Source organism: Danio rerio, chromosome 21, assembly GCF_049306965.1.
Source record: "Danio rerio strain Tuebingen ecotype United States chromosome 21, GRCz12tu, whole genome shotgun sequence".
Taxonomy (NCBI): domain Eukaryota; kingdom Metazoa; phylum Chordata; class Actinopteri; order Cypriniformes; family Danionidae; genus Danio; species Danio rerio.
The window spans coordinates 8,022,317-8,043,734 of NC_133196.1; the positions used below are offsets into that span (position 1 = coordinate 8,022,317).

At 36.6% G+C, this 21,418-nt stretch overlaps 1 long non-coding RNA gene across 2 annotated transcripts in view; it reads right to left on the reverse strand.

Moving 5' to 3' along the window:
* Window positions 1–12,988: 12,988 nt before the first annotated feature.
* LOC141379974 (uncharacterized) overlaps window positions 12,989–21,418 on the reverse strand; it is a 96,597-nt gene continuing 88,167 nt past the window's right edge. For both annotated transcript variants that reach the window (XR_012397135.1, XR_012397136.1), the window contains 2 exons: window positions 17,351–17,433; window positions 12,989–14,518 (listed from right to left, as the gene is read on the reverse strand). This is a non-coding gene — a long non-coding RNA (uncharacterized lncRNA). The remainder of the gene's footprint in view (window positions 14,519–17,350; window positions 17,434–21,418) is intronic.

The following is a 21,418-nucleotide window of genomic DNA, read 5'->3' on the forward strand; positions in this document are numbered from 1 at the left end:
CAAGACAAAGTTCATGCAATGCTGTGGACACACAAACACAGTTTATCAAGCTTCTTTTGCTTTTAAAAGGAGAATTTAATCTTAGAAAAACTGTCATAACATAAAACAGCATACACAAAATATCCTTGGTCTAACCTAAAAACAGTTAGATCTGTTATACAAGGATATTTCAGAGCTCAACCTTGGAACCAGACGAACAAATTCGTTGGTTGCCCATATCAATGTTTTCACTGACCCAACCACTAAACAAAGAAATAAATCAAATAAAACATAAGTGAAATTTGACAATTTTAAAAAACTACTAGCTTATCTAACATATATTTTAAATATTATTTAAGACACTGAAGTGAATCAAGCAATGACACAAATAAATACAGTAGAACAAGGACAAAGATTTTATGAATAGTAAAATAAAATCTGTCATGTTATTCTCCGAAATAGTTTACAATTATGAAAAGTTATAAATTCTAAAAGTAAGCTGTAGGGAATGTTCCGATTTTTAGGTTAGATTTATGAATTAATAAATTGCCTGTTCTGTAAAAGCTTTTATAAAAAAATTTTAAAAATAAATAAAACTTTGTTATTTAAAATAACAAAGTTATTTTTAAAGTATTATTGTAGTATTATTATTATTATTTAAAGTTATTTTGTGCTTGAAAAAAAGAACAAAGTCAAACTGTATTGTTTGATGCAACAGCAACAAAATAAAAACATTAAGAGAATGTTCTGGTTGTTGGGTGGCACCTGTCTTAAACATTTTTTTAATCGATACAATCACCTAAACAAATATTGATATTAAAATCCATCAATAGTTTTAACAACCTTTTTTACTACAAAAAGCAAATAATTATTTACTTCTATATTATTATTATTATTTACTTGTATTGATTGTAAATGTATTATATCTATATAAGGGCTGCACGATTAATCAAAAAAAGATTGTGATCTCAATTCGACCCTATGCACGATCTTAATTCAGCTTTTCTGCGATTCAGTCAATTATATAAGGTCAGGAGAGAAGCAAAGGTGGTCTTCACAGCATAATGGACACTTCCAAATGGTGTTAAAAGTTTCACATACTGTCTTTATAAGGTATAATTCACCCTAAAATGTCATTTCTGTTTTAATGTAAAGGTGTATTCGTGGCTACGAAATCCCCCGTGAGCTAAACAACTGACTACGTTTACAGTGACATCAGTAATCGAATTATTTGCTTTAATCTAATTGAGACAATAATAAGACTAAGGTGTTTAAGTTGATTAAGTTGATTGTTTAAGTTGATAAGTTGATTTTTGAGTGTTACTTTCATGATCCCGTTTTACATGTTATAGCACATAATTAGATCAGCGTTATTACGTCACCGCGCTATCCTCATTTCCTCCGAAGTTTTATGTAATTTTAAGTGGTTAATTTTTAATTTGTTGACTTTAAATGCAATTTTTGGAATACTCCACACGTCTTAATTCTATTTCTCTTTAGTTGTGGCTGTGAATAACATCTAATAAAGTTGTAAATAACGTTCAGTTTGTTGCACAGAGCGATTGTTGGAAGCCGCGTGGAAAGTATGATTTGTATGTGTGTGTTTTTTTCTAACAGTGACGCCAGCCATGAGCTGCACTCGGAAATGAAAGTGAAACCTGTGCACACATCATTTAAATGGTCATACAGCATTTAAGATTACGACAAGCATTTAATGTGTTTATCTTTGATAGCGAACAAAGTGTTGTGCATGAGAATAAATGTTTACTGGAGCAGTGTATCTACAGTAGCCTATATAACATTAAATATAAAGCATTAGGGAATCAGATATTGACAAATGCCCTATTTTGCCAGAGAAAAAATGGTCTAATAATTAAAGGTGTGAACTTACACTGGTCTCACAGTTTGATTCGGTTACGATTATCATGCCATCGATTCGGTTCAATTCGATATCTCGGTGCATCACGGTACATTGACAATGCTTTCCAAACAAATTTTTAGATTTTCTTCACAGCACAGCAATTCTTGTATTAAAATGTATAAATATATTTATATACTCCTTGTAATACAAATTTGTCCTTTAATACAAAGTCAGATATATAAACTGTACCTTTAAACAACAAAAGCATTTATAGCAAACAAATACAAATATCCTGCTCGCTTTTGTTGTTTTGTTATTGCCAAAAACAAAAAATTCCTGAGAAATAAAAGACCAGTTTTGTGGTCCAGGGTCATAGCTGACATTAAATAAAAGCTACCTTATATGCACACACACATTCTCATCTAATTCCTTCACAGAGAATCACAATCACCAAATGTCTTTACATAAACTACTACAGAAAAGTCACTGAACCAATCAAGAGGCTGATGGTCGGAAAATCCTGATGCTGCATTCATGAACTTTCAAAGTCAAAGCGGAAAAAGACAGAAAAAGACCTGAGAGGTGAACTCACTGGCAGAGAAATACAGCCGCTGTCAAGAAGATCAAGCCGCTTTTAAGGCTCCTAATACGACACTCTGATGAGCCCTGGAGCAAGCAGATCAGCGTCCATGTTATACAGCTAGAGAACAAAAAGATGAATTATTACAGAAGCCAAACGTGGCGTTAATGACAGGTTGAATGAAAGGGTGCGTTTGGCTCCGCTTTGATCAATCTGTTTTTTAATTATTCATCCGCAGATGAGGTGTCATCTGCTCTTCCTTCTCCTGTTTCTGTCATGTCATACAACAATTGCTCCTCGCGAAGTGAAAGATCTCCTGATGAAAACCGAAGGCTCTCTGCATCATGAACAAATTGCATCATCGTAGGATGAGAGACAAGGGCAGGTCTGTCTTGATCACAGCACAGAAAAAAACAAGACAAAACACAGTCAAATAAAAAAGCTGAATTAACCTGACTGGCAGAAAGAGGGGGTTGTTTTTAACCGAGTACAATTTTTAGCAAGAGTCTGATAATGACAATGGAGAAATTTCTTTTAAAATCTGACTCGTTATTATTTAATACTGTATATCTACACTCCCAACAGTGGGTGACCCAACAATTCAATTTAAATCGCACTTTTAACCCAATGGTTGGGTTTGCACTACCATCCAAAAGTATAGGATGTCTTTTCACTATTAGTTAGAGAAATCATTGCACAAATAAATTTTCGCTGCGACATGTATATACATTTTTTGAGAGGTGGGCGTCAACGTCACCGACGGCCATAGCAAGGGCTATGCGTCCACGCGTAGACTGCGCCTAGTATAAATCAGCCTTTACACACACACACACACACACACACACACACGTACACAACTACAGACCCGCATCCTATGCCTTTGTGTGCTTTCACCCATAAGTGTGGGTAGGCGAATCTGTGACCAGCTCCCCCTGGCTGCAGGACCCGATGGTTGCTGCCTTCATCAGACTATGGCCCCGTTTACACTCATGCGTTTTAGTTTAAAAACGTTTAGGTTTTGCTACGGTTACGCCATCCGTCCACACTACGCCGGTGATTTTAAGCGTCGAAAACGGAGAATTTTGAAAACGCTGGAGAGGCCATTTTCATTCTGAAATGCTGCTGCTCTGTCTCAGTGTGGATGAGGGAAAACGGAGAGATCTGAAAACGGAGGCGGGGCTGCTGAGATTCGCTACCTGATTGGGGATTTGTTGTCATTGCATATCCTTCCCTTATTCGTCAAGCCCCTATCACATGACTATAACACATGGCTTTAACGCTAGCGGAAGACAGCAGACCAGCCTTCACTGTAAACAACAACATGGACACAGAAATGGGAGCGTTGTTTGCACTATTGTCTATTTTAGGCGCCATTGTGCAGTTATTCATTTGTTATGTTTAGTAACAACTCAACCTCTTCATCTGTCTACAAAAATACCTCTTGCTTTCTTTGCCATCTCGTTCATTGTTCAACCGGCGTTTGTTGACTAACAATAACCAAATGCAGAGCGAGACACATGCTTTCTGTTTATACTAGAATGCCCAGAGTGCGCGAATGGTCACGTGATATACGTTTTTGGTGGCGTAGTGTGGACGGAGATATGTTCAGAAACGCTAGTTGACGCGGATCGTTTTTGATCTAAAATGCCGTTTTTAAATGTAAATGCACAAGTGTAAACGGGGCCTGTATCCACATCCCCTGTTGTAATGTTATGTCTATGTGTTTAAGTGCTTGTGCTTGGACTTTTTTCCCTCGATCTCAATCTGCCCTACTTATTTCCTCTTTCTAAAAGCTACCTCTCGTCTGACCGGTCTTCCCCTAAAATGTGTGATGTTTGTGTATGGTTGGGGAGGTCCAATTTCGCTACATGTAAAAGTGTGAAAAGGCTTCATCATCATTGAGAGTCTCTAACATGTACATTTATTTTATTATAAAGTGATCAGATATTTTGTTTAAATATTTTTGTTCTGACTATTGAAACTATTTGCCTCAGTAATGTTGGTAAATTAAAATAAAGTGGTTAAAAAACTAATATTCCTAAATGGATTGTTAAAAAAATATTCAATAATTATAGATACTGAATGATATGAAACATGTATCGTGTATCGCCCAGCCCTATCACAAACAGTACAATTTCTTGTGTCTGAATGCTTAAAAACACAAGCAGATGAGAAAATTTAACTCTGTTATCTCTAGTACCTAGCATAAACAAAAAAGAAACAAAAGGTGGAGCAAGACACGCAACTGAATGTAATTGGTTTACATAAATACGTCACTCGCTTGTACAACTAGCCAGGAGAATGAAAACAAAAGAACCAACATTTTAAAAAACACAGCCGAGACATTACACCGTATTAATTTATACATATAATACCAAGCCATGGTCGTCATCTTGATGAACAGCCACAAAGCCAAGAAGAAGAGCAGAATCTACCCTGTGCCCAATAGTTTTTTTTACAAGGCCGTCTAAAGCGCAAGCGGTTTCTCTCTCACTTGCACTCACCGCACGTCTACAGTATATTTGAAATAGCAAAATTTTTAAGCTGATAATAATAATAATGTGTGCCTGAGTGTGCTTCGGACATCCGATCTTTTTAGAAACAGACAAACGCGAGACTGACGCGTGAAAAAAAACAAAGGAGAAGCTGGAAAAAACAAAGGAGCAAGTGATTCTTTCAGCAAACATGACCAAACTGCCATGTTTAATTATTATCATCACCTTTTGGACTATTATGGAATGACGGAATTATGGAAAATGCAACGATGCATCATTTATTGCCCTTAGTCTGGACCAAATGAAGCGAACTACAGATAAGGTTAACTCTATTTTAAATACAACACTGCAGATCCTGCAAGTTGCGCATGCGCACATTTCAATATCGATGCTTAAACAATATATTGTACAGCCTTACAATACACAACTCAAAAGCTCTTTCCATTAGGGCTGCTCGATTTTGGGAAAAATCATAATCACGATTATTTAGGCCATAATTGTAATCACGATTATTTAAAACGATTACTGTTGAAGTCAAAATTATTAGCGCTCCTGGGAATATGTTTTTTTTTCATGAGGGCTAATAATTCTGACTTTAATGTATACATACAGTTATTTTCCTCCCTGCAAAGGAAAAAAAATAATAATACAATAGAATAAAAATATGAAACAAACTGTGCTTTAAGGATTTTCACAGTAAGAATAAAACTTTAGCTACAAAAATCCTTCAGTCAAGAGCAGAGGATTTTCTCGTTTTGTTTGATTAATGATAAAAGCAACATCGCGCGCTGTCTCTTTAATGGTTTCTCTTTCACGTGTCTTTTGATCCTCAACTCTTAACTCGTTTGTTTATTACACAAATGAGGGTTATTATGAATAATCACTAAACACTGCGTTTTGACATCTATTTGACCATTAAACCGCTCACATTAAGATGACTTTAGATGTCTGCGCCTTGTCCGTTTTGCGAGTTGCGTGCGCGGTCAGCGGAGGTGCGCGATGCGGCGCCAGGTGCAAGTATAATTCCAGCTTCAGTGTGCGAATGAGGCCGAATGCTAACCGTGCCGCACACACATAAGCACGCGGTCTTTCGCGCTTTTAGGAGCAACAGCTGGAAAGGGGGCGTTATATGATGCAATAATTGTTAATCTCGATTAATGCTTTTTCATAATCGTTTGACGCCAAAATCGAAATCGGGTTTTCGATTAATTGCACAGCCCTACTTTCCATGCACCCAATTTGAAAATTTGCTGACTTCAAGTAAATAATATAAGTGGACTAACGCAGGATCAAGTCAATTAGGGTATATCAGGGCTATTTCAAACACACTCCGCATGCCTATGAACAAACCATCGGGTCATTTGTTTAATCAAACCCACTGAATCATTTAGGAATGAAACTACTGGCGGACAACATTCTTGTTCACTAAACTGCAGTATAAAACCAATGGTAAAAGTGTTTTCTTTTGATCCGCTCGCTTGTAGGTTTGATTTAGAAATTTGTTCATCCCATTAAATCACAAAGTATGATCAGTTTACAGACCGAACATCACTATTCAGATCATTCAGAACACTCTTCCTGCGGCTTCCTCTTCTCTCTGTGTTTGCTGTGAGAAGAGCAGGCGGAGGATTAGAAGACGTTTAATCGCAGCAAACAGCCCACCTGATCCTCCGCACACACAGATGGTGATGCTGACCATGTTTTCCACTTCAGCACGAGAGAGAGAGAGAACGAGGAGGGAAAGAGGCCTCGGCAGCAGAGACACGGATTAAATGGATCTTTATAGCAGCTGAGCTTCTGAAATGAGACACACTAGCTAGAAAGAGAAATGTAGAAGACGGTGAGGTAAAAATGAGGTATGCATGAGGTCAACAAACTTCCCTTTAAGAGCTACTCAAATCCAGTGTTGTTGGTTAATAAATTGACATACAGTATTGCGAGGGAGTGTGAACATGCTAAATGAATTTTTATCACCATTTAATGAGCTTTTAACACTTGTGTACGGGCTTGTCATGTCTTCTTGAGTTTTAGCTACGCCTCTTTTGCGGTGTGATTTTTCTGTCAAATTAAACTACACTTGCATTTCACTTTCACTTCACATCCCCCATCTACCTCACATGCATTTCCATCCACCTCACAATAAACCTCGCAAAAATAAAGTAGAAATCATACACAAATCTGAAACAAGTAAGCTGAGAACAGACATGATGTAGAACAAAAACAAAATAGGCCAGCACATTAGGGTTGTAACAATATACCGGTATGACGGTCTACCACGATTTGAACGTGCACGATTATCATACCATGAACAATTGCATATCACCGGTTTTAACCCTTAAAGACCGAGACAGCCACCCGCGGCTAAAAATAAGTATTGCTCTTAAATGTTTAATAACTTTTGATCCGCTGATCCCATTCATACAATTCAAAAATTGGCATAAAGAAGAGAATCTCAGCTTTCCAGTGCTGTATCACATAACATTCGCGGACTTTCAGAGGCTCCGGAATCAGTGCGGTTACGTCATCAAAATTTGACAACGCTGATTTGACAAAGAAACGCTCGTCACTGTGTCTCCAGACAAACCAGACATGATACATTGATGCATTGTCCCTCCTCCATGCCCAGATTGGTTCAAACTCGCTATATCACAACCAACAAGCATAGGTTTCGCTTTTGTTTGTGGACCAACAATGAGCTTTTTGAACAACACGGAATGAGAGATAGGCATACATTTATGCGCGGCTAAATAAAACGCAAAAAAAAAAGTTTTGCATGAAATAATTCTCATACTAAGTACTTTTGCATCCACAGCAGCACAGAAACATGACAAAACAGTGACACAGCAAAGACGAACTGCTGCTCTTGCTGTTTTCAAAAGACGCAAATGAAGGTGCAGCTGTTTGTCTGCATTGCAGACAACCATATCCAAATCCATATCCACAGACAACCATATCCATGCTGGCACATAAAACCTAAGGATGTTCCATATTGAATCTAGTTTCGTTATGTAACTATTTATAGTATAGTAAATATTTATATCTATTTTTTTACTGAGGATTTGCACCATGTTTATTTGGACTTTATTTGGACTTTAACACATTATTTATTATTTTTTTATTTGTTCATTGTAAGTGGTGTTGTTTATAGTAACTGAAAATATATTATTTGGAAAAAGTTAAATTTGCTTCACTGTTCTATTATTTTGTAACATTTGTAACATACCGTATACCGCGAAACCGTCAAACCGTGGTATTGTTTTAGACGATTATCATACCGTAAAAAATTCATACCGTTACAACCCTACTGCACATATTAAAAAACAAACAATACAAAATTACATTTTTCTCCAATCCATATTGCAATATTAAGTATAATTTCACCAGATGACTCAAATGGCTCTAATTTGTAAAGAATTTGTCCTTTTAGGTTAATTAAGATGATTTTGTTAGGCAGAGCATAAAATATGCATAACAAATAATAAACCACAAGCATTAAAGGGCACATAGTTTACCCCTTTTTTATGATTTAATATTAATATTATGGTTCTTCTGAGTGTGCCAGTTTAGGTTCAGTTCAACACACAATTCAGATGTTTTTATTATAATGTGTTAAAAAGTGTCATGTTGGGGGCATTTACACAGTTTGCTGTTTAGGGGCGTGTTGCTTCACAGTTTCGGCATCCTGCCCAACGTAACAAGGGGGCAGAGCAAAGAGCTCCCACGCTCTGTGTTTGCAACAGACAGGCTGACAGACAGAGGGAGAAGCTAAGCTATGCTAGGATGGAGACACTGCTCGCTGCAGAGCCATTTGAGCAGAGCTGAGCTCCAGCGAGGGGGAGCATGAGCTCTCGCTCCTCCTCCTGTAAGCTGTTTTAATGCGTACACCAACCCCACCCTAAGCCCACCCCCAGTGACATCACTCGTAGAAGAAGTGCAAGAAAGGAGGAGCTCAAGCTCAAGCTCCCCCTCGCTGGAGCTCAGCTCGCCCAAATGGCTCTGCATTGAGCACCACTTGCTAGGATGAGCATCCAGCCGTACGAGTCGGACACAGACCAAGTAGAGAGTACAAAATCATTTGTGTCTTTGTACAGTCTCGGTGTACAAGTGCCGAGCTTGTACACAGAGACTAATAACCACACACACTAAATTAACTTAAGCTCGGCCGCGTGCACGCCAACAGAAACCCACGCAGCGCCGAGCCGCTGACCCGAAGCTTGCTGCGTGCAGCCTAACAGAAACCCACGCAGCACCGAGCCACTGACCCGATGCTCCACCGCATGCACGCCAACAGAAACCCATGCCCAGAACTCCAAAATGCACGGCGTCACGCAAAAGGTACACGCAATAATTCTGATTACAGCGATAATGTGGAGAATATTGATTTTGTGTTGAGCCCAATGAGCTTTTCATCAAAAAATAGAGCACGGGTGTTCCTTTAGCGATATCGCTTTGACTCACACGCTGAAAATGCCAGACGTGCAACAAGAAACTGAGGATATGATCGTGACGCAAGGCTGTCAATCAATATTGGTGGGCGGGGGGATCGCACCCCTACGTAAAGTTGCGGTCAGTCTGAAAACCGCTCCAATTGCTCCACCGTTTTTTTGTTGTTAAATAAAAAAAAGGACTGTGTGTGTTTATATCACCCCAATATGACAATCTATACACTGTACTTGCAGACATGTCTGTCCAAACAGCTTGAAAAGTAGATTTTTCACCATAGGTGCCCTTTAATAAATACAGTAAATCACATTATTTCAACTGTGGCGTCTGGTCAACAATAATCCCAAGTCTATATAGCAGACCCTGCGATGTGACTATTGCAGATGTGCACATTGCGATATTGATGCTGCAATTATATACTATGCAACCATAGTTCAAAACTATTACTATGGATTTAATGCAGATTGGATAAATAAATATGCATATTTGCTCAAAGGCCCAAATAACACTAGTGCTTTTTAGTTTTAAAACGGCGTTTTAGAATGAAAACGATCCTCGTCCACACTAGCGTTTCTGAACGGCTCTCCGTCTACACCAAAACACTGAAAACGCACATCATGTGACCACACACACACACACTCTCTGGCAAGCGCTGCAGAGAGCTGTGCTAGTCAGAGTGTTCATCAAGGATCTCCCGCTGGATCTATTCTCACTATATTCGCTAAACGTGATTTTTTATTTATCTTGCTGTCTATTTCTTACAACATATTCCCCGACTTTGGTCTTTTGAATCTATTAGGCTACTTGTTCGACTCGGGTAACGTGTTTTGGCTGATCGCAGAGATAAATGAATAATTAATCTAACCACGTACATTCTGCATATTGATTAATTGCTTGCCTTTATTTCATATAATGTTTAAACTTATTGTACGTTATACTTTTATAATGGCCGTTATTGATTATTAAAACTGATATTCAGCAAAAGAGACGGTATGTTTCGTATTTTCAATGACAATGAAAGGAGGCAGTTACGTTATAGGCTCCGTTTTGTTATAAATATGCACACTGTGAAAATGACGCTCATATATGCAGCACAACACCTCAACATTTCTGCTATCTGTTAAGTTGGTAATATCAAATTGAAAATAGCAGTTCCTTCATGTTTTTATTTTATTGTTAAGAAAGTGAAACAAAGTAGCTAGGATGATGTGAATGAGGTTACAGTACACTGTTCCCTTTAAAAATGTGCCTGACATGTTCTCTGGAGTCTTCCATGTTTCTTCTGGAGTCTGGAGTTTTCCATATCAAACTTGCGAAGTCTGAACTTTCAAGGAGAGGATGCAGAACTTTAAGTGTTTGTAGGCTACTAAATGTTGAGGAAAAGCCCCAATCAGAGAGGCGAATGTCAGTAGCCCTGCCCCCGTTTTCAGATGTCTCCGTTTTCCCCCATCCACACTGAGATGGAGCAGCAGCGTTTTAGGATGAAAACAGCCTCTTCTGCGTTTTCAAAACGCTCTGTTTTTGGCGCTCGAAAACTCCAGTGTAGTGTGGACGGATGGCGTAACCATAGCAAAACTTTGTTAACTTTGTCAAACTAAAACACATTAGTGTAAACGGGGCCTAAAACTATTCGGTTTTAATATAATCAACTACGATATCAATGTACTTAATCAATTATAAAAAAGCAACAATAGTTATGTGTTTGTTTGTAAGTCCCAAATAGCCTAAAGCACTACACAAGGTTTTGTTGCCCATATAAAAAAAAAAACATTGCAGGTATACAAGACTGTCAGGTCATTCAGGCCTATTGGCACAGAATCATAGCTCAAATAAATAACATTTTAGGTCTGGACATGGATATAGATCCTCTGTCCATTCTCTTTGGTTTTCCTTGTAAACTTATTAGGAACAAGAATGAACAACGATTGTTCTGCCTGTTAACTTTTTCTGCCAGGAATAACATTTAGATGTCATGGATCAATGATAAACCCCTTTCCATGAAAGGATTGCAATCAATCAAGAGACTATGTCTTAGCCATTCCACAACTGATACAGTTATTTGCACTTGGTCACCATATTTGGACAATATAAACTTTGCTGTATGTGACATTTTAAAACTCTGAATGAGATAATGTCCTTATATATTCATTCATGCGTGTTTTGTTTTCATCAAACTTCTCACTGGTCCCACCATATTGTACGCTTTGTAGAATGATTTTTGGTCTTTGCAATGTAAATATTTCTGTATGCAGTTTTTTGTCAGGCATTTTATGTTTTTAGTTTAGTTTTGTGCACATTTTATGTGTGTAGTTTACAGTATTTACATGTGTAGTCAAACAAACAAACACAAAAAGAAATCAAGCTTTTTATCATATAACACTTCGAATACCAGGTTTAGATTAACCTGTTATTTATTTATTATTAATATTATTATTATTATTTCCAGTCAAATGCATGACAAGTCCTACAATATTACACATTTTAGCCTAACATGTCTCAACAAAGTAACAAAAAGAAATAATGAGAAAGAAAAAAAAAATAAAACAAAGAACGGAGGCGACGCAGTGGCGGAGTGGGTAGCACGTTCACCTCACAGCAAGAAGGTCGCTGGGTTGCTGGTTCGAGCCTCGGCTCAGTTGCCGTTTTTGTGTGGAGTTTGCATGTTCTCCTTGCGTTCGCGTGGGTTTCCTCCGGGTGCTCCGGTTTCCACCCACAGTCCAAAGACATGCGGTACAGCTGAGTTGGGTAGGCTAAATTGTCCATAGTGTATGAGTGTGTGTGTGTGTGTGTGTGTGTGTGTGTGTGTGTGTGTGTGTGTGTGTGTGTGTGTGTGTGTGTGTGTGTGTGAATGCGTGTATGGATGTTTCCCAGAGATAGGTTGCGGCTGGAAGGGCATCCGCTGCGTAAAAACTCGCTGGATAAGTTTGCGGTTCATTCCGCTGTGGCGACCCCGGATTAATAAAGGGACTAAGCCAACAAGAAAATTATGATGATGAAAACAAAGAACAAGAGTGGGTATACATAACATTTACCACAGAGAAGAGGAGTTTAGCTTTTACATATATTCACAGTTCTGGTCGCTTTACGACTTGAGAGTCCTTTAAGAGTTTAAAAATATTTTTTTTTTATCTGCCTTGAAATGGAAGATGTTAGGCTTCCTCTCCGACTATTTAACTTGCCTAAAAATGTCAACAGATTTACCATAAACAGGACCTTCTTGTCTATACCTTTATATCTATGTAAAATATGACATCTCTTTTCTTAATAATAATTCTATGACCACTCTGTATATTAAATAGACATTCAACATTAAACTCGGGTTTAACTTGGATAAAAAGCTTAACGTTTTTAAAGAAATGATTGTCAACAACGCAAAATATGATAGCCTGAAGCATTATCACAAATGAAGATTTTCTAGAAACGTCTCTCTTTTGAAAATATCTAAAATGATCTACGACTCAAACACATCACTTTATAATAATATGTCAATTTGTAATTTAAACGAACGGATTAGCACAAACAACAAAAACAGTGTAATTTACAACATTTGGATTAGCCGCAACGACGCTAATCACAAATAGCGATATCACCGTTCCATCAAATCACTAATAACAACAAAGTTTTGCTCACCTCATTGGGAAAAGTTGACTGAAGGGGGATTTTTCAGCTGGATATGACAGTATTTCAGTCTTGACATGAAAACAACACGGCTTTCTTTTGCACTTTCGAATATTTTTTAATTTACGTGCACCTCTTGCCAGGTGATCACATGATGACGAGGAGTCCACAAATAAACGCCCTTAAAGGGACAGCACACACCACATAAACAAAGAGTAAAGAAATAGACAAAATGGAAATAAAATTGAGTAAAAGTGATAGTTCACAATAAAAAATGTACTTACTATTTAATCAAAACTGTAATCATATGACTAGTATTGAAAATAACAAAAAACAAAGTCTATGTCAATGGAAGTCAATACAGGTTACAGGTTTCCATTGAGGTAAAGTTAGTTTTACATTCACACATTCATTCATTATTTTTAACAAAGTGAAAACTTGTGTCCCTATATTGTTTTTGACGTCATGCTACTTTTAATATTTGGTTTGAAATCATATGCAATTATGACTGCAAAATAACATTAGCACAATTTAATTGACTGTTACCAACACAGGAAGCAAAGAATCCTGGCCCTGATTTGGCATAAAGCTGGCACAGCAGGCATTTGTCTAGGCATACAGCATGTGGGCAAAACATGGCTCAGTTTGGCAGAGGTGACATCTTCTTTAAGGTGGCACACAAGACTTTGGATAGCAAATGTAGTTTTTGGCCTGGATGTTAAAAATGGATTTGTGGCCACCGGTTTGGCCTTTCTTAGTCCACGTTTGAAAATGCATTTAAATTATTTTTGATTAAAGAAAAAATTCTACCAATCATGTCACAGTGTGGCCATAAAGCGAAATGCTTTATAGGTTTATCAAACTCATTGCAGTCATGACACGCCAACATATGTCCCAGTTATGGGTTATTAACTTGGCTGAAACTTGGCCCAGATATGGTCCATGTTTGGCCCTTGTATAGAAGCCAGAATTGCTGCAATCATGTACCATAATTCACTGTGGAATGTTGGCCAAGGCAAAGCTGATTGTGTGGGCCAGATCTGGGCCAAAGAAATTTTGTTGTGGGGAAATGTTGTAGGCGTACTTTGCTAAAATGGTTTCTCTATTTAGAATTTGAAAATAGCACTTTGCTGAAATTAAATTATTAAGGAAAAGTCTGAATATGTGAATATAAAACCGACTTTACAACCAGGTATCCAGCTTTTTTTTTTTTTTTTTTCTTCAGTGTTCAACAGAAGAAAGAAAACCAAACAGGTTTGGTACAAGTAAAGGATGAGAAAAAAAAACTACATAAGTCTGAAGTTAATTTGATTCTGAATTTAAGTAAAGCTGTGCAAAGCCAGATGATGATCTATCTGATGATCTATCTATGTGAGGAGCAAATGACAACCAGTGCACGTTGATGATCAGGGATGTGATGTTATGTTTGGAGTAGCTGGATGAAGAAGTTGTAATGAAGGGTTGGGCTGCTGGAAATCACAAGTGCTTCTGCCTTGGCAGGGTTGAGTTGAAGATGATGGTCCTTCATCCAGATTGAAATGTCTGTTGGATCATCAGGCCAAAATGAGAAAGAGTTGAGTGTCATCAGCACAGCAGCGATAGGAAAAGACTAGAAAAATGGGTCCTAGTGTAGATGGAGACGTAAATTCACTGACTTTTTATATTGAGAAAATCTAAAAGTGTATATTTTTGACTCATATAAGTATTCTGTTCATGCATGTGCTTATCACAAAATTTTCTTTGGTCCGAGTCAGAACTGCTCTCAGTTCTTTGTTGGAAAAAAATCGGAGTGCTGAATGAGTTGACAAACACTACCATGAAATCATATATATATATATATATATATATATATTTTTTTTTTTTTTTTTTTTTTATAATTTGATGGCTCAAACTTTGTGAAGATTGGGATCGTTATTTGCAATTAGCGTCTTAGTGGCTAATACAAATGCAAAAACAACAAAAACACATGTATTTTGCATTTGTATTAGCCACTAAGACGCTAATTGCAAATAACGATCCCAATCTTCACAAAGTTTGAGCCATCAAATTATAAAAATTACGTCGAACAGTTTCAACAGGTTTACCCATGTTAAGTAAAGTCAACTTGTTGCTTCTAAAGCAATGGTTTTACTTACTTTTTAATTGAGTAACTTCTGGTATAAGCTATAAACTATTTTAGATGGTACATTTTTATTTACTTTATAAAGAACTGGTCCAAAAGAATGAGAGGATTAATAATACTGTAAATAATCTTCGATTTGCACAGACTGATATCTTTGCTTCATATAACCTCATTGTATCAGTATACTAGGGATGCTCTGATTGATCGGCTGAATATCGGTATCGGCCGATAATCACATTTCACGACTCAATCGGTACTCGTTGATCTGGCGGATCTCATGAACTGATCGCAAGTGATTGTTTACAAGTTTACAAGCAGAGAAAGATGACTCCAGATTATGCACCCAGGTTATGCATCAGCAGTGCTACAACACATGAGCACTGTTTCCAAATTGCATCATCAGTCATTTTTCTTACCATTTTCTATGTTTTAATTCAATTCATCTTTATTTCTATAGCGCTTTTACAATGTAGATTGTGTCCAAGCAGCTTCACACAGAAGATTATGGTTCAGTTTTATCTATTTTCTTTTTGTAACGCTGCTTCTGATCATTACATGTATGCAACATCCTTCCTTTATTATCTTAGGTAAGGCAAGATCTCATACTTAAAGGGTAATTGTGCTTATGCAATGGCAAAGTAATATAAAGCTTGAAGAATCAGAATCTGTACTTGGCCGATCACCATGTCAAGGAACCAGTCGGCTGCAAAAATCCTGATCAGAGCATCCCTAATGCCTAGTTCAGACTGCGTGATTTTAGCCCCGATTTTGGCTCGCCGACAGGTTTTGAGAAATCGCCGACAAATGCCTGAAATCACAGGCAAATCGGTGCTCGTGCACGTGAGTGACAATCACACAGTATGAACTATCAAAGACGCGATCCGAGAGAATCGCCGATGAGTCGCCGATGCCTGTGAGATATTTGGCATGCTAAATATCTGGAGCTGTCGGCGATTCAAATCATGCCGTGTGAATTGAGTTTTGACTGAAAATAACATCAGCGATCGCCCACAGCCAATGAGAGAGCGGCTTTCACTTGTGTGTGCGTGTGAGTATACCTGCTGCAGGCCAGCGGGAGGCTGGGGGAGAAGTTAAAAGCGCTCTTTTTCGGTTTATTTGGACCCACGAAATGGAGGAAAAACTAGTGGAGGTTTGACAGGACTCGGGAGCAACCGTGTCTGTTTGACGTTTAATACAGAAAGAAATTAGTTTATTATCAACGTTGAGGAGAAATGGCCAATTCCCTTTAAACCCAGGTGAGCAAACATGTACATGTTCTACCCCATTAAAGGCTTCTTTCTCATTATGTAGTTAACAACAAAAGATATGCTACATGTTTTTGGCTGTGAGACGTAGTTTGGATGAAGTTGTCGGCGATTCGTCCTATAGAAAAGTCATGCAATGTGAAAGTCCCTGTCGCCAATCCATCTTGCAGTGTAAACAAAGCAGCGACGAAACGCAAGCCCAGATAGTCAAGCAGTGTGAAAACATCTGTGACACGACTACTTTGAAAATCATGCAGTCTGAACTCGGCATAATCAGTAGGAATCATAAGTATTAATTTTGTGTTGTCTGTATGCTTTTTTTTTTTTTGCCAATGACTGCCAAATAATGAATCAAAAATTAGTATAATTTCAGTTTAAAATCTTCTGTAATGTTCTACTAAAGTAAAAAAAGCCACTTACATTCTGCATCGCCTCATGAGGGCATTTAAACAAACAGGAAACCTTTTTTTTTTTGGTGCACGGTCCCTTTAAAAACAGAATTGCATCAGACTGTTTGTTCTCTGGAAATGAATTCCCCCTCTCAAATATGTAGTTTTAGCTAATGTTCCTCCATGGAAAGCTCTTATATTTTATTTAGCGTCTCTCTCTCTCTCTCCCTCATTCTCTATTTTTATCTTCTCCTCCTCAGGAATACTTTCATTGTCTTCGTTAAACTGACAGTGTGATTGTGGGCGGGTGGGTGAGCATACCATCACCCACTGACAGATTTAAACTTAATCTAATGAGCACGAGTCACACACACACACACACACACGCACACAAGCACGCACACAAGCACGCACACACACACACACACACACACACACACACACACACACACACACACACACACACACACACAATCCTGATCAACACTCCACATCATTTTTTTTCCAATCGCACCATCATTCCCCCCGCACTCCTCCAAAAATCACCTCATCCACTCACACTCTCAGCACTTCTCTCTTCGTCAGATATATTTCTTACCTCCACAGTGTCATTTTCTCAACTTTTCATTGTGCATCTTGGCTCTCCTTGTCACTCCTCGCTGTCTTATCAGTCGGATGAGCCTGTGAAATGATAAAAAAGACGCTTTTGAAAATAGTCTCAGCTGGAGGAGCTCCGAACCACAGAAAACTTTAAGAGCAAAACAGCTTCTGTCTGTCTTTTAATCTTGAGTTTTGTTTGCTGCCTTTTTAGAAAGCGGCGTGTGGTACAGACATCATATGTGACTTGTGATGATATGTATGGTTTGTGTTTTGATACAAAAATAAAGGATGTTGTTCTGAGATCAGAGTGAAGAAGAGGTGTTAGCTGGTATTATTTTAACTCTTAACCCTCAACATTATCTCAGCTATTCTTATACAGTTATTTATAAGCAGAATGTGTATAACATAAAATTGATTATAATCCAACACAAAGTCTAATCATACATATTCAACCTTGATTTGTTTCAAGCCAGTTCTGTTGTTCTGTTGAACACAAAAGAAGATATTTTGAAGAATGTTAAATACCCGTAACCCTTGACATCCATGGTAGGAAAAAACAATACTGTGAAAGTCAATATACTTGCCAGTTTCCAACATTTTTCTAAATATCTTCTGATGTCTTCAAAAGAATAAAAACACCGGTAAACATTGACATCCAGGAACAATAAATGCTATGAAAGTCAATATACTTGCAGTTTCCAACATTTTCCAAAACACCTTATTATGTGTTAAACAGTACAAAAAAACAAACAAAAAAAAAAAAAACTGTTATCATTGGCATTCATAGTAGGAAGAATAAAATACTATGAAAGTCAATATACTTGCCAGTTTCCAACACTTTTCTAAATATCTTCTTCTGTTTTCAAAAAATAAAAAATAAAATAAAATAAAAATAAAACTGTTACCACTGACACCCATAGTATAGGGGAAATCAATACGTCAAATTTCTTACCAGTTTCCAACATTTTTCAAAATATCTTCTTACACTATGTGTTCAACAGAACAAAAAGAAAACGCAACCATTGGCATTCATATAGGGAAAAAAATATTGTGAAAGTCACTATACTTTCCAACATTTTTCAAAATATCTTCTTATTTGTTAAACAGAAAAAAAAAGTGTAACCACTGACATCCATAGTAGGAAATATAATATGTGAAAGTCAATATACTTGCCAGTTTCCAACATTTTTCAAAATATCTTATGTGTTACAGAAGGAAAACTGTAAACATTCATTGACATCCATAGTAGGAAAAATACTGTAAAAATCAATATACTTATCACTTTTCAACATTTTTCAAAATATCTTCTTTTGTTTTAAACAGAACAACAACAACAACAACAACAACAACAACAACAAAAAAAAAGCCTGTAACCATTGTCATTCATAGTAGGAAAAAATACTATGAAGTTCAAAATACTTTCTACTTTTCAACATTTTTCATAATATCTGTTCAACATAACAAAAAGAAACCTGTAACCATTGACATTTAAAGTAAAAAACAAAAAATACTATGAAAGTCAATATGCTTGCCAGTTTCCAACATTTTTCTAAATATCTTCTTATAGATTCAACAGAAAAAAAAAAAAAACTGTAACCATTGACAACCATAGAGGGAAAAATAAATACTGTGAAAGTCAATACACTTGCCAGTTTCCAACATTTTTCTAAAGATCTTCTGTTGTCTTCAACAGAACAAACAAACCTGTAAACATTGACATTCAGGAACAACAAATGCTATAAAAGTCAATATACTTGCAGTTTACAACATTTTTCTAAATATCGTCTTTTGTGTTCAACAAATAAAAAAATAAACAAACAAACAAAAAACTGTTACCACTGACACCCATAGTACAGGGGAAATCAATACGTCAAATTTCTTACCAGTTTCCAACATTTTTCAAAATATCTTCTTACAGTATGTGTTCAACAGAACAAAAAGAAAACGCAACCATTGGCATTCATATAGGGAAAAAAAATATTGTAAAAATGTCACTATACTTTCCAACATTTTTCAAAATATCTTCTTATTTGTTAAACAGAAAAAAAGTGTAACCACTGACATCCATAGTAGGAAATATAATATGTGAAAGTCAATATACTTCTCAGTTTCCAACATTTTTCAAAATATCTTATGTGTTACAGAAGGAAAACTGTAAACATTGACATCCATATAAGGAACAAACTATGAAAGTCAATATACTTATCACGTTTCAACATTTTTCAACATATCTTTTTAGGTGTTCAACAGAACAAAAAAAAAAAAAAAGCCTGTAACCATTGTCATTCATTGTAGAAAAAATTCTACGAATGTCAAAAAACTTACCACTTTTCAACATTTTTCATAATATCTGTTCATCAGAACAAAAAGAAACCTGTAACCATTGACATCCAAAGTAGAAAACAAAAAATACTATGAAAGTCAATATGCTTGCCAGTTCCCAACATTTTTCTAAATATCTTCTTATATATTCAACAGCAAAAAAAAACTGTAACCATTGACACCCATAGTAGGAAAAATAAATACTATGAAAGTCAATACACTTGCCAGTTTCCAACATTTTTCTAAATATCTTCTGTTGTCTTCAACAGAACAAAAAACTGTAAGCATTTACATCCAAAGTGAGAAGAATAAATACCATGAAAGTCAATATACTTGCCAACATTTTTCAAAATATCTTCTTGTGTTCCACAAAAAAAAAGAAAAAAAAAAAATTGTAACCACTGACATCCACAGTAGGAAAAAATACTATGAAAGTCAATATACTTACCAGTATACTGGTATACTAACATTTTTCAAAATATCTTCTTAGGCGTTCCTAAAAAAAAACAAGCAAACAAACAAACAAACAAAATAAAAAAACTAACCATTGACATCCAAAGCTGGAAAAATAAATACTAAGGCTATTTGATGATTTCAGTCTTCATAGGCGTCCTTCTATGCAGTATATGAAGACTGAAATCACCATATGGTTTTTAAGTAGCTATATATAATAAAAGTAGTGTATTTGAAAAAATAATGTGATTTTTTACAAATGAAGCACACATTGCTTTGAATTTTATAAGCAAAACCAGGCCTTAAAATTAGACTGTAGACTACCTCTTTAAATGCACTGCACTACAGAATGTTACGTTTTTAAACACTTCCATAAACTGCAGGTGCTGCACAAGCATGGTTTGTGGCGCCAATTAGTCACACGTTAGTTTAGGGTTCAAAATGCATAAGCTAAGCATTAACATAATAACATACTGTGGATTTTCCCCCCCTGGGTTAAACAGATTTAGCACCGAGTGTCAACTTATTAAAGGTGTATAATATAACGTGTTGTCATGTTTTAAATTTATATTCTAGAAGTGGCAAATTATTTAATTTACACTTAGAAATCCTCTTAAACGAAATGGGCACTGAGTGCAGTGCATAAGGTGGAGTGATCTTTTGTAAGGACTACTTATGGTGGCTCAGTGGTCAGCAAGAAGGTCGCTGGTTCAAGTCTCGGCTGGGTCAGTTGGCATTTCTATGTGGAATTTACATTTTCTTCCCATGTTCACGTGGGTTTTCTTTGGGTGCTCCGGTTTTAAGCACAGTCCAAAGACATGCGCTATAGGTAAACTAAATTCACCATAGTGCATGTGCGAATTATAAATTGACCTAAGGGAGGTTTAACATTTTTTGGTAGTAGTTTAGTAATGCTTCATGCTTCAGTGAACCAAATTTATCAATGTATCTAAATTACATCTTAATTTATTAATAAAATGTATGCATTTTGAGTGTTTTGGGGGATTTTTAGTGACTATTTTAGAGGTTAGAGCAGGGGGCAAGTAATGGTACTTTTACTTGTATATGATTATATAAATGCAGCCTAACAAAATGATCTCTGAATATTAAAATGGCATGTGCATGCTGTGTATGCTAGAGTAAAGATGTTGCGTTTTATATATTGCAATGTCAAATTTTTCCAATATTGTGCAGCCTTACACTGTAAAAAACTGATTCTGTAATTCCCATGATTTTGCATTAAGGGAAGCTGATCTCTGCTCTGTCAGCTTTGTTGAAAATTCAACTCTAC